Source organism: Mesitornis unicolor, unplaced genomic scaffold, assembly GCF_000695765.1.
Source record: "Mesitornis unicolor isolate BGI_N332 unplaced genomic scaffold, ASM69576v1 scaffold4628, whole genome shotgun sequence".
Classification (NCBI taxonomy): Eukaryota; Metazoa; Chordata; class Aves; order Mesitornithiformes; family Mesitornithidae; genus Mesitornis; species Mesitornis unicolor.
In genome coordinates this window covers 16,064-34,636 of record NW_010199643.1, presented here as the reverse complement: position 1 = coordinate 34,636, position 18,573 = coordinate 16,064, and the positions used below count along the sequence as shown (strand labels likewise).

General features: G+C 41.0%; 1 pseudogene; it reads right to left on the bottom strand.

Moving 5' to 3' along the window:
• Positions 1-3,227: 3,227 nt before the first annotated feature.
• Positions 3,228-4,055, bottom strand: LOC104544587 (annotated as a pseudogene).
• Between the last annotated feature and the right edge of the window lie 14,518 nt (positions 4,056-18,573).

Here is an 18,573-nt window from a genome sequence, read left to right as displayed (position 1 = left end):
TGGAACATTTTAATTTTAGATCTAAAAGACTATTTCTTTACCATACCACTAGATTCTCAGGATGCCTTTTTCTCATTTTGCCTTTTCTGTGCCATCTATCAATCATGCAGAACCTATGCAAAGATATCACTGGACTGTTTTGCTGCAAGGCATGAAAAATAGTCCTACTATTTGTCAATGGTAAGTTGCTAAAGCATTGTCTCCAATTAGATTGAAGTTTCCACAAATATTGTATTATCATTATATGGATGCCATTCTCTTTGTGGGGGCCCCAGAGGTAATGCTTGCGGAAGTGGGTCCATTGATATACATTTGCCTTCATGCAAACTTTTACAGGCTCATTTGGAGCTAGTTTTTATACGTGCTCCTTTATGTCGACCTCAGCCTGTCAATGGCCCGACAGTTTTAATGACAGTTCGGGAAAGACAGGCAAGGCAGCAATGGTGTGGCATGATACACAGAAATGGAATTGACTCACAGAAAGAAGACTCCACAACCTGTAAGGTTGTAAAGTAGGTATGTTTATTCAGCACGCTGGCGCACGGAAGGTCTTTCTGCCACAAACATGCGCACCTCCTGCAGCAGCTTGTCTTAGCTTTATACGGTAAAGTGTTGCATATTCATTACTATGCAAATACGCCTATGCATATTCATAGCCTTTCCCCAAAAAGGCAGTCTTTTTCTGAGAAGTCCGGTCGTGCCTGCACAGTGTCTCCTGGTAGTTGCGGGCTGGGGTCTCAGGAATGAAGTAAATAGCCCTTTTCTCTACTAAGCTTTTCACCTCCATTCTTTGCGCATGCTCCCTGGACCCTTGGTGTTTCTCCAAACTACAAAGCCAGTTTCTAACAATTTGCCGCAATGTTCTTGTTTTTATCAGGAGCTGTAAGATGCTTCAGGCAGGACATCCTTGGCCTTATCAGGAACTGTCTGTAGCCTACCTCCCTTTACACAATGACCTAAGATATATTGCTTCAGCTGAATAATTGTTATCCTGTTAACTCTTAAGCGTTATTCCCCTAAGCTGTGTTAGCCCCAAGCTATAATTTTCTTTATAAGTGTTACAATTCTATCAATCCCCTCTTTTCTAAGAAAGTTAGTAAATTCTTTTACTACCTACTATAAAGATTCTTTATCTAACATTTTTTCAAAATATCTATTTGATTCTAATTTCTGGCGAAGATGATGTTTTTTCCATTCGCTATATGAATCTCTGGTACTCTGGAGGCACCATAGAGAACACTTGACTAAGGTAAAAATCATTATTGCCAAAACTAATATACCAACTATTGTTGCGAACAATTGCTTCAACCATTTAAGACTGGGAAGCCAAGATGTAAGTTTCTCCCACATATCAGTAAATTCCCATGAGGTGTCATCTTGGGTTACCATATGTAAAATTCTAGGCTGTTCCCACATCTGGTGTATGTTTATTTCAACCCGTTCCTGCTGGTTTATATAAGAACAACAGGTTTGATTTATTATTACACATACTCTCCCTTCTTTTGCAGTCAAAAGATCCAAGGCCATGCGGTTTTGTACCACTACTTTGCTTAGGGATGATACTTCTGTCTGGAGTCCCTGAAGCGCATCCACTGTCCAGTTTTCAAATTTCTCTATTGTGGCTGAGATGTTTACCATAGCTTTTTCTAATTCACTAACACTAAGCTGGGGAATTAGCCAACGTACAAAGCTGTGAAAGCTTGAGGGCCTTTCTACAAGAGGATTAGGTGGAGTACTACGTGTTCCTCTATCAGAAGATATGGTTGCTGGAACCCCAAAGCGTGGTATTATCTCTTATATTAATGTTCTGGTTACCTCCTGAGCCTTGGTTGTTTTAGTAGGGAACACCTCTGGCCAACCTGAAAAGGTATCAGTTAATACCAATAAATATCGATACCCCCCTTTTCTTGGGAGTTCCAAAAAATCAATTTGCCATTGTTGCCCAGGCCCGTTGCCTTTCCCAGTCTGACCCATTTCTGGTTTGGGGGTATTTTTGGGATTAGTCTAGAGGCAAAGATCACACTGCTGAGTCACTTGTCTCACAGTGGTGTATGAATTTCTAGCTACGATCTCTCTAATTAAATGTTTATATAGGGCTTCTGCCCCCCAATGCCTCTTCCTATGTTCCACTCTTACCAAGGACCATGTTAAACAAGAGGGAATAATTAGTTTCCCTTGTGGAGTGAGAGCCCACCCCTCTTTATTGTATGACCCTTCCAGGTCTGTGATAAGCTTCTGATCTTCCTTGGTATACTCTGGCTTACCTTCTAGGGAGATCTGCACGTCAGGGACCAAAGTCCCCTCTATTTTTACCTCGCCTTTGGATACCTGTTTTGCCTCTCTGTCTGCCAGCTCATTTCCTCTCTCCAATTCTGAGCTCACTTTCTGGTGTGCCTTGATGTGCATGATTGCCACTTTCTCAGGGAGCTGGACTGCCTCCAACAGTTTCAGAATCTCCTCTGCATGTTTGATGGCTTTTCTTTCTTTTTATCACTTAGAATAAAGCTACTTCCATCCGTGAACCAGGTTTCCACGTTTCCCATAGGGCTGTCTCTCAGGTCCGAACGTCTTGAGTATGTTGCTTCGATGGTCTCCAGACAGTCAGGATGCACTGGTTCTCCCGTGTTTCCACTGAGGAAGGAAGCTAGGTTGACAATGTTAGTGACTACAATCTCCACATCATCTTGTTCCACCATTGTAGCCTGATATTTCAAAAATCTTAGTGGGGAAAGCCAATGTCCACCTTTCACTTCCAGTACTACAGATACCATATGGGAAACCAACACGGTCATTTTCTGGCCCAGGGTGAACTTTCGGGCTTCTTGGATGTTTAGTACTACGGCTGTGACCGCTCACAAGCATCCAGGCCCACCTTTTGCAGTTGTGTTGGAAAAGTAAGCAACTGCTCGACTATACAGGCCCAGGTCGTGTGCTAATATTCCCAGGGCAATTCCTTGCTTTTCATAGGAAAAAAAGAAAAATGGTTTACTTACATATGGGAGTCCCAAGACCGGGGCCAACATCAGGGCCTTTTTCAGTAGCTCAAAGGCCTGTATGCCTTCTTTGTTCCAATGAAGGTGTTTCTGTTCGGTGTTTGCTAGTGTGTACAGGGGTTTAACAAGCAGTCCATAGTTATAGATCCATAGTCCGCACCACCCAGTCATCCCCAGGAAAGTTCGTAACTCTTTCACTGTTTGCGGTCTCGGAGTTTGGCATATTGTCTTTTTTCAGGCCTGCCCCAAAGTCCTTTGTCTAGCACTAATTTCGTAACCCAGATAAAGCACTTTGCGCTGGATTACTTGGGCTTTTTTCTTAGATACCCAGTATCCCTGGAGCCCCCAAAAATTTAGGAGACTCACCGTCCAGGTTATACAAGCGTCCTTTGTTTTGGTGGCAATCAGGATATCATCCACATATTGCAACAGTTTCCCTTCTTCAGGCGGGGCTTTTCAGGACTCAAGGTCTTTTGCGAGTTGGTTACTGAATATAGTAGGACTGTTTTTGAACCCCTGTGGCAACACCATCCAAGTAAGCTGAGTTTTACACCCACTTTGGGGATTTTCCCATTCAAATGCAAATATTCTCTGGCTGGCTTTATGGAGAGAGAGGCAAAAGAAGGCATCCTTCAGATCTAAAACGGTAAACCAGGTTAGTTCAGGCTTCAATACAGTCAACAAGGTGTATGGATTCACTACCACTGGGTAGAGGTCTTCAGTTATTTTATTTATAGCCCGCAGGTCCTGGACCACTCGATATGACCCGTCAGGTTTATGGACAGGTAATATGGGAGTGTTAAAATCGGACTCACATTCCTTTAATAATCCCAGTTATAAAAATTTTTCTATTACTGGCTGAATTCCTTCCCTGCCTTCCCTTTTCAGGGGATACTGTTTAATTCTTACCGGCTGTTGCCCTTCTTTGAGTTTGACCTCGACAAGTGGAGCATTCTTTGCTTTCCCCGGTACATCGGTGGCCCATATTCTGGGGTATAACTGGTTTGTGATTTCTTCGCTGATTTTTCCTTCTGTGGGAACACTAGCTAGGGATAAACTCATTATTTGTATATACTGCTGGTCATTTACCTCCACAGTAATCTCTCCCTTCTCAAATTTAATTATTGCACCCAATTGTTCTGATAGATCTCTCCCCAAAAGTGCCTTCAGGGAGTTGTTGTACTCCTACCTCTGACCCAGGATCCAGTGGTGTGCTGCGGTGCATTACGTCCCTCAGTCGATCCAGAAATTCAGATAGTGACTTGGAAGGACCTTGTTTGATTGCGTATAATGGTGACCAGTTTATGTTTTTGGGAATGGCCCTCTCCATTCCTTTTGAGATTCACCCTTGATATGCCTGCAACTTTTCCATATGTGCCGAGCTGTTTGCATCCCATTTTGGGTGTTGGAGGGGGATGTATTCTTTAACATCTCCCCCCGTAGTTCTATAATAATCCTCAGCCAAATCCCCTGCAGTTTTTAAGATTAATTGTCTTTCCATTTCAGTCATGTATTCTAATAATAATTGTATATCATTCCAATCAGGATTGTGTTGCTTTACAATAAATTCAAAATGCTTGGTCACACTTATTGGATCACTCTGGTAAACCCTAACAACTCTTTTCCATACTTCTAAATCAGTAGTGGAAAAAGGTACCTTAATTAACATTGTCTCGCCATCAGGTCCCACTGCTTCTCAAAAAGGTGCCTGCAAAACTGTTGGTGCAGACTTTTTCCTGGTGCAGGAGGATACAGGGCTACCTGGGGGAGTGGATGTTCTGTCCGAGTCTGTATCCTGTTCCTGTGATCGAGGGGGAGGCTTAAGCAAATAGGTTAGATCTTGTTCTAGTGCCTGGTGAATTTTATTTATTCTAGTGCTCCTTTGCCCAATACTACATGCCGAGTAACACCGCCTCAGTTTACCTTTGAGATTTTTTGTTATTTTCCTGCTCAAGGACGAGTACCATAGGGTCCTGTGGCGGCACAATCCCACAGTCCCTTTGCCACTCCGGATGGTTTTGGAGGGTGAAAAAGATATCTGCATATGGTACTTCATCCTACTTTCCTTCTCTTCTTAAAAAACAACATTAATTGCAAAACAGTATTATAATCTATTGACCCATTAAGTGGCCATTTCGCCCCATTCTCTAATTTTTAGAGCGGCCATTACTGATTGACTCCCTTGGTCTAGCCTGTGCTGACTCACTTGGTCCGGCCACCATGACAATCGTCCAAGTCCTTCCCAAGATGTATTCGGGAGTTTGACTGATTATCAAAATGGTCAGCCACACACAAACACACGTCCACTTGTTTCAAAGCTAGCTTAATACAGTGTTGGTTATGACCAGTCTGGGTTATTTACTATTGGATCCACAATTTCCCAATGTTATGAATATATGACTTATACACGATACCAAACACACCACACAAACATTTAAGTGCTTTGTCTATCTCTGGCTGCGCCCCTCGCGGGGTCATGGAACCGCAGATCAAGACTCCCACTTGCTTTGCAGCAATGCTGCATCTCAAGTACGCACACACACAAACGCGTTTAACATAGAATACTCAGGTATTTGCAAATCGAACATACGATTATTACTCCAGTTAGTATCCCTCCAGCAGCTCCAAATATGATCGACCCCGTCATATGACAAACTTTTGAGAGATTCCACTTACCCTTCTCCTGCTTCTTACACAGTCATTAGCAGGTCCGTCCTGACTCCCAAAACAGGATGCAGCAGCAACCTCGGATTTGCTCGATCTACTCCCAAGATCGCTAGCAGCCGCTCTATCGGTCAGCAAATCCCCTCCAGCTGTTTACCAACATACAGGGTACCCCCCCCATACGGGGACTGTGCCGCACGCCAGATGTCTCTGCATGATTTACCAGCAGCCCCGGCCACATGTGGGCATCCCCTATACTTACTGGCCCCTTTCGTTAAGCATACCATTTGTCCGCAGCTGTAGATGGTCATTGTTTGCCCCTACGGTGAATGGCTGGGGAGCGGAGTTCCTCCGAGAGAGGGCTCAGGGCGTGCCTAGGACGTCCGCTTCTCAGTCGATCCTGCAGCCAAGCAGAGCATGTCCCATCTGGGGTGCCAAAAATAACTCGTGGAAAGAAGACTCCACAACCTGTAAGGCTGTAAAGTAGGTATGTTTATTCAGCGCGCTGGCGCAAAGATCTTTCTGCCACAAACATGCGCACCTCCTGCAGCAGCTTGTCTTAGCTTTATACGGTAAAGTGTTGCATGTTCATTACTATGCAAAAACACCTATACATATTCATAGCCTTTCCCCAAAAAGGCAGTCTTTTTCTGAGAAGCCCAGTCGTGCATGTGCAGTGTCTCCTGGTAGTTGTGGGCTGGCGTCTCAGGAATGAAGTAAATAGTCCTTTTCCCTACTAAGTTTTTCACCTCCGTTCTTTGTGCATGCTCCCTGGACCCTTGGTGTTTCTCCAAACCACAAAGCCGGTTTCTAACAATTTGCTGCAATGTTCTTGTTGTTGTCATCAGGAGCTGTAAGAAGCTTCAGGCACTGTCAAAGGCTTCAAATCAGACTTATTTTTGTGCCTTGATGGCTCAGCCTGAACATCCATTCACACATGTTTAGTCGGAGTGCCCTTGTCTGGTTATAGTCAGCTCACTAAAGGCATGACAAAATCAAATGGTCAACCATGGATTTTGGCTCAGAACAAATGTGTAACACCCAAAAACTGTACAGAGAATTTTGATGTTTGGGATGATTGGTTAGTGGTTTCCCCTTTTGAACCTCAAGAAATTGAATTGTTGGGCAGTGTTCAAATGTCCTCTTGTTTATATTTTAACTTCGGGAAGGGTAGTGATTTTGCTGAAGGGAATTTTACAGGTTATCATGATGTTACCTGAGTCTTCCTATTTTTGTCAGTTCCACAACTTGGTGTAATTATACTTATGGAAATAAAACAGAAAAGGAAACTTATGGGTGGCCAAATATAGAAGTACCCCGTAGTTTGCCACCAGGAATTTTTCTGATCTGTGGAGATCGTGCATGGGCTGGATTACCCTCCCAAATGGTTGGAGGCCCATGTGCTTTCGACTGACTTACTGTAATGCTGCCGAATATTACTATGGTATTGAATCATACGCATTTGCATAACTCTCGTGTAAAAAGAGCATTGTCATCAGCATGTGATGACAAAATAGATCTCTGGAATAAAGGCCAGATTATTGCTGCCAGTATTTTTTTGCCACAGGCAGCTGCAGCTAAAGCATTGACACAATTTAATAAAGTGACTTGTTGGTTAGAAAAACAAAATAACTTGACTTCTAAGGTATTAAGTGAATTAGCATGGGATGTGATTAGTGTTAGACATGCTACTTTACATAATTGGGCTGCCATTGATTTCTTGCTCTTAGCTCATGGTCATGGGTGTGAAGATTTTGATGGACTGTGTTGTATGAATCTGACTGATCACTCTGAACCTATTCATAAAAAGGTTCAGCATGGATCGAACACAACACATTCAGGAAGATCAAGGATATTTTGGACTCGAACTACTATTCTCGGGATGGGGTATTCAGGGTTGGTTTTTGTCAACTGTTGAACTTGGTTTGTTAATCTTGTTGATCATCTGTATCATTATATTACTAGCACCTTGTGTGTTAGGATGTTTACAGAGAACCTTCGATGGTGTGGTAAAACGAGCCTTTATTGTAGAAAAACAAAAAGGGGGAATTGTGGGGATGGGTGAGTTCCAGTTTGATTACAACTTCAACCTTGACGCATCCACGCTCTGTCCTTGAGGCAAGAAGGCTTGTGGAGTATACAATGTTGCAGAAGATAACCACTGAAGTCAGTGTGTGGTATGCTATCCCTACATTGCTTGCACCAATCATAGCTGTGTGCGCTGCATTACCTGAACCATTTGTGAATAAGTTCAGCTGCGTGAACACAAGGTTCAAACCAATGGTAACCGCTTTGCCTGCGCATGGACAGTTAAGAAATACATAAATATGGAGTTTTGAGATATAATAAAGGTCTTTGCTTGTACTGTTAAGTGAAGTCTGTGCCTTAATTGCCACAAAGGTGGGTCTTGGCTGATAGCTCTTGTTGTTACTAAGTGTAAACAAGCCTGATTCATGCTCTTGGTGTTTGGTCTCAGCTTTTAACTTACTGGTGATACAAAGAGATGTGGTCTCTTTGATGGTTCTTTATGACATCTGAACAGAATGTTCTTTCCCTTTCTTTGGGGACATATTGATCCTGGCTGGTCACCACTTGTTTGACATTTTCTTTGCTTCCTCCTTCTTCTTAAGATTTTGACAAGGTTTCCTTATTTTTGTTATGCATAAAAATAAACCAAACTCTTTGTTGCTGTAGCATTTAGGAAATGCTTTGTGTCTTGTTATTGTTGAGGATAAAAATAGACACAATAGGATATATTTCTAGGATGAGTAATTGCTTATCTGTGTTACTCTGTTTTCTTCATTTTTGTTTTCAATTTGTAGATAAAAACCTATGTTAAAACTTTACATGTAAGTCTTCTATTCTAATTTAGCTTTCTTTAACAGCTAAGGTAGAAATATTTTCACTTACTCACTTGCTTTAGGGAATTCTAATTACCTCTCCTTGGAAATGGGAGTGTAATGTCCTTCATTATAAGGGAGACCAGAAGTAGTCTCGTTTCAGAGCGAGTTTACTGTTGCTCCAAATTTATCCAAATCTTTGAGAGCAAGAGAGATTGCTCTCCACTTTGGGTTCTTGACCACAGCAATGAGAACATTGGCAAATAATATATTTAGATAATAAAGTGCTTTCTTCTCCCTTCCCGGTAAGTCAAGCAGAAAAACAAAACAACAACGAAAAAATTAATTAATTTTGCTTAGAGCATTTCAAAATACTTTCCAGCTGAGATTAAGCATGGAAAATTCTCAAAGCTTAATGTGGAAAGCTTAAACACACAAATACTGCAAAAAGTCCCATGTATAAAAAGTTGTTACAATTAGAACCATTTCAAACCTTCAGTTATGATGCACTGTTATATGTCTGCTATAATACAAGTAATAATAACTAATGAATAATGGAAACTCACAAGAACTATATTTTAAAGGGTTTTTTGTGTTTTGTTTTGTTTTTTTCTCCAGAGGTCCTATGCTCTAAAACTCCCATTAATGTTACCTGAGTTGTAGTTAGGATAGAGTTATTGGAGAGACTTAGGGGATCAGCGGTCTCCTTTTTAACCATCTAACCTGCGGCTGGTATTGCCTGGTGGTCTCTCTTAGTTAACTGAGAGGGGAGAACTTTATATGCTGCAGCACAGGCACCTAATTATTTCACATTAGGCCACATCCAGCCCTGAGCACCTCTGAAGCACTGCTTGGAGAAGGTCAGAGAAGAATCAAGAATTCCCTCTCTGTAGACTGCCTCATGAAGAGTTTACATTAGGAAGTTATTACACATCTCCATAATTTGAAATGGCAGCGTGGTCATGGATGCAAGTTTTTTACAGCTTCAGGCATTTTGGTGACTCAGAACTTGATGAGAAGAGGGAAGGAAGAAGAGAACAGGAAAGTGAAACTATCACAAATATATTTTCTTGTGGAGCACAAACATCAAATTAGAAGAGTCAAGGACAGGTCTTGTGAGAGAGCATCAGAAGAGAAGCAAGTACGGTGAAGAGAATGGGAAGAAACAATGAGTTGGAAAAGCTACTCAATGCATAGGAGGAAAGGGGAAAATAGATTGAAGAAAGACAAAAAGAGATAAGAAAGGTTGCCAGAGGAAAGAAATAAAACATGAAGAGTAAATGAAGAGTAAAACAAACACACACACAAAAAAAGTAGAAATTAATTAAGAAGTAGATTTGCATCCTTCCTTCCAGAAATCCTTTAGAGGTCAAAATATCTCTGTGAGCCTCAGAAAAAGGTCTATTTTTTTCTCCAGGATTTATCTTCTAAATGATATAAAGTCTTGTTTGGTATAGTGAAGCTTAGAGTTTATATGCAACACAAAAATATTACAGTTCTTTTAGCTTTGAGATGACCAAGTAATTGTGATTCATCTAGTCTTTAGAAGTTATTGGATTTTGTCTCAGAGGAGGGATAAGTTTATTAATACGATACTCCTGGAGGAATTTTGTTAATTATATTCATTGATTGGACAATATAATTTGTCTGATTTACAGTTTTTATAAATACAGTTTTCTTATTTCTAAAGTTTACCCATGGGTGATGGTGGTGGGTGTTTTAATGAATGCGCTGTATAATATTTTCCTGAACCGTGTAAGAAACTTTCAGTCTTAATCTTCCATTTGGGTAGAAGAGTATTTATCTTCAATTAGGCAACAACCACCTCATTTCAACTAAGATGAGAAGAGTTTGTGCTCCTTTATAGTCCCAGAAATTAGTCTCCATCAACAAACATATGCATGTATTGGCAAATAACACAGGCAAATATCACACCCCTATGAGAGAAATATATTTTTGCTGGTGGTTTTCTATGAAACTGTCTCTTGTTATTAGGTTTCTGTTGATTTCAGGCAATATTGTGTACAGTCTTTCTGAAGAAGTGCAATTGATCAAAAAGCCTCCTGCTTCGGCTGTAATTTTTAACCTACTAAAAGTAACTCACAGTTCCCCTAGTTTGAGCAATAACTTGGGTAATTATATAAGATATCCTACCAGTTCTGGATCACACAGTGCCCCATATTTCTATTGTGTATCTGTTGGCTAGAAATAAGGAATACATGTGCTTAAATGTCGTGCATTTCACATGCGTATTTTTTAACAGTGCCTCTTATCACAGCAATTCATTTTTTAAAACAAGTTATTTCCTGTTTTTCTCTCATTGTTTTTGAGTTCTTTAACACTGGGGTTTCACAAAGTGTTCAGTGTTTGACAGCATAGAGACTAAACTCCCAAAGTCAGCAGAGGTGTGTAAAAATCTGTTCCTAGGATGAGAGAAAAAAATGCTGAAAACTGATGAGGCGCTGCAGTAGAATTTGAAATAGTGCTAATTTATGTCTAGCTGATGGGTATATATCATAGTTCTAATGTTTTCTTTCTTAATTTGAGCGAGATGCATTTTCAAGCAAACTGTACATCCATATGTAAAATGAAAAGGCAGGAGCACTTTGAAGTCTTACCGTGAAATGCTCAATTCAATAACGACTATGAAACTAGTGAAATATAACAAAAACTGTTTATCTTCCTTTGTGCTTACATTAAGACTGCTAAAATAGGGGAGAGGAGGGAGGAGAGAGAATTTTTCTCATTGATCATTGGAATAACTCACATTTGAACAATAGTGCTCTAACCAAAAGCCTGTGTCTGGAATGGAAATCCTCTCCCACACCCTTCCAGGCTGACCTTCCCTCCCCCATCCACCATAGCTCATATTTCAGAGCTGAGCTGGTTGCCAGCAGACCATGGACTGCCAGGAGGAATGCATTATTTGCTCAAAAGAAAAGCTGAGGCGTGACCGTTAACTGCCCCCCATGCCCCACACCCTACAGGACTAGACATATTTCTACATAAGAGATGAACTTCCTTATAGGTACAGTGAATCTCATGAAAACCATCACGCATGCCCTCCTACACAAGGGCTTTATTGTGATCTTCTCCTCCCATGAAGCTAAGTAGGTCACAGCAGCTGACCTGTCTCTGTGTTCTCATGTGACTGAGTCACCAAATCCAGATTGTTGTTCTTATATGATTTGGGCAATCTGCTCACATCTGGTAGGCAAAGAAGACAGGGATCAATAAATGCAAATATTGTAAAAGGACATCAAGATGATGTTGCTGCCAATGGACATAGGACATTTAACAGCAGGCCTTGTCTCTACTAAGAAATGTTTATTAAGAGAGTTACATGTTTGTAACAGCAGCCCTTGCAAGTGGACATGCATCAGTAGTTGAGTCTCTTTTGCCCAACCTCTGAACAAAAACAAATTGGGAGCAGTCCCCCTTGCACTACAGTTGCACCAGTTTTTAGACTTCTTGGCTGTGTGATTCTGCTGGTCATGGAGACTGGGAGGGCTGAATTTTCTTTAGCTTTATCAGTCAAACTTTAAGAACTTATGAAGAACAGTGTAAAAATCTTAAATTAAAATGCTCCAATTTTACAAAAGTTTTAGAAAAGCCAAGAATATTTTTGCTTTTCTTCTCCATCTTTTTTTGGCAATAAATATTGACTCACCACTAATAATCAACCGTAATTACAGCATCTGTGTCAATGTGTGCACACTGTGCTTGAAATACATTTTGATTCTGAGATAGGTTTTACTTCTAACTGCAGGAAGACCTTTCCATGGAATTAGGTGTGATGAGGCAAGAGAAATTACATAGAAAAATGACTGGACATAGTGAGATGATGGCAATATAACAAACTAAACATTAAACATTCATAAATAGATGAAAGAATTAGGCCAAAGAGCATTGGCTCCTGTACAGGAATTTTTATTCAAATAACCATTCAAATATGTTTTTTCCCTTGAAATATTAATGTTTGTCCAGTAAGCATTCTTTATATCATGTCATCATGGAAAGTATTGGATGGATAGTTGTCCCTACAAAAACTAGGCATTTTAGGGTGACACAGCAAAAAAAAAGGTCAAGGGCTGTTTGTATAAACAAAATATTGTGAAACAAGCTGGGGTGTGAATTTAAAAGCGCAACAGCTACTCTCATCCCTTCTTAACTAACATGAAGAGCACTCATTCTGTCTTCAATTTTCTATGTTATATGGGTAGGTAGACAAGCTCTCAAAAATATGTTTGCTTTAACAGTACTTCAAAGTTAATGTGAGTTCAGGGAGGCAATTAATTTAAAAGTGCAATGGTTGCTCTGAAATAACTGGATATTTCTTATTCAGAATGAAAGTATCCACACATGGACTTAATTGGGAAAAGCTTTGTGTGTAAACAAGTCTTATTTACTTAGAGTCCAAGTGACAAAATTTGACAGTCAAAGAGCTGTTGTTTATTCATTCCACTTAGAAGCTATAAAGCTGAATCTTAGCAAGACTTTTGGGTAAGAAACAGGACCAGACTGTCCCTCAGCTCAGAGTATTAGGTGACCGAAGTGTCTGAGACGAGGTTTGCAAGCCAACTTTCTTTGTTCCCCCTGCCTCTGGACATAGCTTAGAGACAGACCCATCTGTTTTGTGTCTGAAAGAGGTCTGAAAGTGCAGTTAACCATGGAGGAGTGATCTTCTGGGCATCAGAAAGCCAGAGGTTCTGGAGCAGAGCTTACACATGTTGACGAGGCCTGGGTCTAGAAGTATTGAGTCACAGATGTCTCTGGCTTGATGTACTTGAGAATATTCAGTGTCAGTGCTGCTTCCCAGACTCAGCAGATCGAAACAGTTTTAGAGAGAATAGAAGTTGAGCCTTACATGTACAGGTTTCCCATTGCCTTTATCATTTTTTGCTCTTTGTTGTTAGAAGGAGGGACTCTACCCAGCACGTGGGGAGGGACAATCCCACGCACAGATTTGTTGTATGGGAAGGCATACAGAGGAGCCTTCTAACTCTCTGTGCCTCCTCTTTTTACCAGGTGGGGAAGAAGACATTGTCAGTTCATAGTTGCCAGGAGGTGATGGCTAATGTGCCAGAAATGCCAACAACTCCAGGGGTGTGGTGTCTGGGTCAGCTAAACCTGTTAAACAAGTGTAGCAACTCCTACACATTACCTTGCCCCAAAGCTGCTCTGGAGGCCTCCTATCTTTGTTCTGCACGAATGCCTCTGTATAGTGCTGCTTGTGGCCCATCCCTCCAAAAGTGCACAGCAGGAGTCATTAAATTTTGTTTCTCATTTCAGGTTTCAATGCCAAGGAATGGGGGGAATGGGGTTCCTTATAAATAGAAATGCCTCTAACCACTCCTTGTGGCTTTAACTCTTGCCATCTCATATTTTAAATGAAATTACATCACTTTACTGTTATAACTACCAATGAAGAAACTTGTTCAATGCATAGAACTTCATTCCCTGGTATCAGCAGCCAGTTCAGTTGAACATAGACCTTGTGCTTACAAGCTGTTGAAAGAGGCTTCACCCTCATCAAACCAGTTCTGCCTACCTGCCTTCAGAGGCCAGTTTCTCTTCTCCCCCACCAGAGGCAACTGGCACTGGAGTGTGAACCTTTGACACCACCTTTTCTAGCCAGGATGACTAATCATCTCTGCATGACAGTGACATAGAAACAGTTGTTACAACAACCATGTTGTTGCAATAACCATGTTATTGCTGATGACCAGACCCATGTGCAGGGCTGGTGTGGTGGGCCAGGCACAGAGCTCTTCAGGACCTCAAAACCTCATCTGATGCAGCTTCTTCCAGTGGTAGGCAAAGTTTAGATTTCCCAGCAAGACACAGTGTTTCACCAGTACTTTTAGCACTGATGAATGCTTGTGGAGTGCACTGCACTCAAGTTTTTAGGACATTCTGTACATGCTCCCACAGCCAGCCCTCCAGCAGGTGACCCAAAGCAGTCCTTCCAAATACTGCTCTCTCAGCATCAGATCCTGACCCTCAAGACATTTATTACTCCTGCTTCTTCTCCCATGCTAATACAATTTATCCTGCCTCAGTCAATCAGTACAACAATGAGTGGAGCTGCACTCTTAATTAGGTTATTGAGGAGGTGATGGTGGGAAAAAACCAAAACCAAACCAATGCATTTCTCCCCTGTAAAGTTACGTTTCAAACTGGTAATTTCTGTGATCTGGTGTAAAGTACATCTCCATAAAGGGTTTACCAGCATAGTGAAAGAGGTGGCAGGCAGCTGAGGGTAGGAACAAGCAGATGACCTTTGCAGCTCTGTTAAGCTGACTTCAGCCTCAAAGCCAACCTGCGGTGCAATGGTACAGCTGGTGTCCTCTCTCTCCAGTTAAGCATTAGTAATAATAGAATAAGGTACTTTTTTCCTTCGAGTGTTTTTGAAAGAGAACCTTCTGCCTTGGATAGATATCTGATGGTGAAAGACTTTGTCTATCCTCAGAAGAGATGAGGTGTGAGTAGGAGCATATGAACTTTCACACACACTCTACTACTTCCTTCATCTTCTCCTTATACTTCTCCAAGCCCATGAGACCACTACTAAAGCAAAAACCAGTTTAGTTTCCATGCTTTTGCTGTAACAAGCCTCCTAGCAGAGATTGCCAACACAAGAACTGATTAGCACCCATGAAGTAAAGGGATACAAACACTACTTCCTCTGAAAATAACCATCGGCTCATTCTGTGCAGGCTTCTGAGAGCCACCAAGCAAATGAATCCGTTTCAGTCACTCCTGGCCTGAGAACAGTTGGGAAAATCTGGGTGACAGACTCTGTTTTATTGATCCTTTTAGTTTAGTTTTTTAACACCTCTGAAATGCTTATCCTGCCTTTTCACACTGGGAGCATAAGAAAATCCCTTCCTTGCTCCTTTTGTGTCTTACTGTTAATCTTATGTGCGCTATTTGTTTTTCTTAGCCAGCTGAGTCTCATTTCCTGTCTGTGCTGTTCTTCACCTTCTTTCCTCCCATCCCCCACATCTTAATTACCATATGTTTCCCTCTGGGTTGTTTGGAGTTTTTGTTTTGTTTTGTTTTTCTGTTTCTGTTAAAAATCAAAGTAAAAGAAAAAAATTCTCAAATTTTCACACCATTGGAAAAAGCATATACTTTCATTTGCCAACCCATAATCTGCAGAGAGGACATGATCTGGTCTATAAGACAGAAACACACTTTGACAGAAACAAAACAGAAAGCATCAAGAAAAGTTGGGGTCCAGCAAGGTGTTTCTCTGGGCACTCTAGAGCAACAAAAGCATTGCTTTAACAGATGAGAGTGATTTAATCTAGTATGTCATCTCCTGTAGTAATCACTGTTAGTTGCTTCAGGGGAAGGTACAAGATGCAGACTAACTCGCCCAGAAAAGGTCTCTTAGCACTTCCCATCCTCCCAACAGAGCTTGTCTTCACTTCTTGACTTTACCTTAAGAAAACTAATGGCCATTTAACTTGAGGCACCTGACATTTGTAGACGTTAATGTGTGCACTCTTCACACAAATTATTCAGATTCTAAATGTTTATTCTTTAACCTAAAGCTGCATCTTCGCTGATGAAAAGGGGTTGTGCATGTGCGCATTCATAGACTTTCTCACTGTTAAACTCTAGTGGAGACAAACACATGGACATTATCTACTTCAGCACAGTTAGACAAGATCAACATTATGCTCTAATATAGTCTTTCCACTCAGGCTAGTTGTAACATAATAAAAACTATAAGGTTCTGACTTCCCTGGGATTTCCTAGCAAGATGGTACTAAAAAGGAAAAAAACCCTGTAATTCTGACTGTAAAAACCACAGGCTATTACTTGCTCTTCCCCAGAATCTGTTCGGGTTGTTTTTTCTTCCTTTTTTCTCCTGGTTACATACCATTCTTGAATGATGAATGATGACTCATGGCAGGAAACAGAGCTGTCCTTGTGCAAGAGCCAGAAGGCATATGTCGGTCAGCAGAGCACATACAGAATGTCCTGCAAACTTGAATGCAATGCGCTCCACAAACATTCATCAGTGTTAAAAGTACTGGTGAAACACTGTGTGCTGAAAAAAAAAGGTAAATTCAGTGGCAAAGAATGGCATCTGCTAGGAAGGATCTGGAGCCATCATTTCTGAGAAATGTTCTAGAGTTGCAGAAACTGGAGAATATCATGAAGTTCAGGTGATGTGCAAATTCTGTTTAAAAATAAATAAATGTTAAAACTGGGTTGTGACCCAAATAACTTTTTCTACTCTTCAGCTTTTTCTGTTGCTTTTTACGCCTTTGCTGTCTAACAGCTAATTTTCTCTGATACAACCTGTATGTGTTGAGAGGTTCTGTCCAGACACTCATCAGAAGCATCTTCCACCAGTATCAGCCATGAATCGTGGAAAAAAACATGGAGCCAAACCATGAAGATTAAAAAATAAGAATTAAAGATTTGTTCAGGTATGTAGAGCCCCAGCAGTATAATCTGGTTTGCCATTTCATTTCCGAAACACCGCAACATCCTCTCCATACTACAAGCCATGCTTGGGGAACTTAAATAGACTTCAGAGGACTTTACAGATAGCTGGCACTGTGCTGATGTAAAGCTGGTTGCTACTTTAAAACAACACAGAAAAATTTACATCCCTGCAGTCAGTCTCAAAGTAATTTTTTCCATTTACTACTCCTACATATGATTCTACTATGTCAGTTATTGCAGAGTTTTACAGTCAAATTTTCCTGTTACTCAAATTGTCTTTCCATCAGTACAATAGAAGGAAAATACAAATTAAGGAAACTGTGACTCTGACTGTGCATAAAATGGTAAGTTCAGAAATTCAAAATGTTTAAATTTCCCTGCCAGCAATCTCTCTCAGTTGAGCTGGGAATAATATAATACCACTTAATTATAGTGATCTTATGCTTTACCCTCCCATCTCTTTAAGCTTTCCTGAGGCCATTTAGGAAAAAATCTGCCTTTTCCACATGTATTCAGCCCTGCAGTTCCAGCAGATTTAGCTGCTCTGGAACTGTGAGCACCAGTTGTCAGAAATAATTTATAATCGGGGAAATACGTTATTAAACACTTACACTGCAAGGAACCAATATCTTATCTGCCCTTCCCCTTCCTAACAAAACTGCAAAATACTGCTGGATAACTTCTGTACCTTGATTTTTTCCACAGTGAGACAAGATAGAAGGCCATCCTGTAACGATGGAGGGCCTGCATTGCCATGATGGGGCATGTATGTGTACATTTGTGTGTATGCATATGTAGCACATGAAGAGTATGAGACTGAACAGAGTACAGAGAAATGGAGCTGCTTGTTTTCCCCACAAAAATCAACGGTTTTGTAGCTATTGTGCTTCAGTCTACAGGAGTAAAGGAAATAAAGTTGGAAACTCCAGGAAGAAATGAAGTCTGACCTAACTTCACACTTTTTTATATGTCAGTCACAGAGAGAGAATGGTCCCAATGAAAATAACGATGCAGGTTCTTGTTTGACATACACACTATATTTCCCACATAGGAGCATTGAAAAGGTGTCTTTGTTAGAAAATGCCAGTTATAAAGTGCACACAATGTCCCTGGGAAACATAAGTCACATGCAAAGGTCAGGAAACCTCTCTTTAAACTCTCTCATCTGAGGGGACAGGACTCTCTGCTTTGAACTGGAGAGAAGTCACACAGAGAGGGGTCTGAAGAGGGTCAAATGAACTATGCAGAGGCCGAAATAAGCTTTGTACTGCAAAGAAAAGGTTTCAGCTGGGTTCCTTGGATAAAATTATCCATCTCAACTCTTTCAGTTTCACCCAGTTAGGCTGGTTCTTGTTCATCAGCCCTGTCAAGGAGAGGCATTGGATGAGCGAATTCTTTTCAGCTGTGCCTCTCACCCCAGCCTCAGCCTCTGCGGTTCGCATTTGTGCTGGATGGGGAAGAGACTTCATTGCATTGTGTGATGGAAAGGGCTTCCATCTGTTTTTTATACTGTAAATTCTGAGTTCTATGTAATTACTTTAGTGCAGGCTTTAAAATAGATCCATATGTCTTTGCAATAAATTTCAGCTGCTAAGCACCATTTCTCC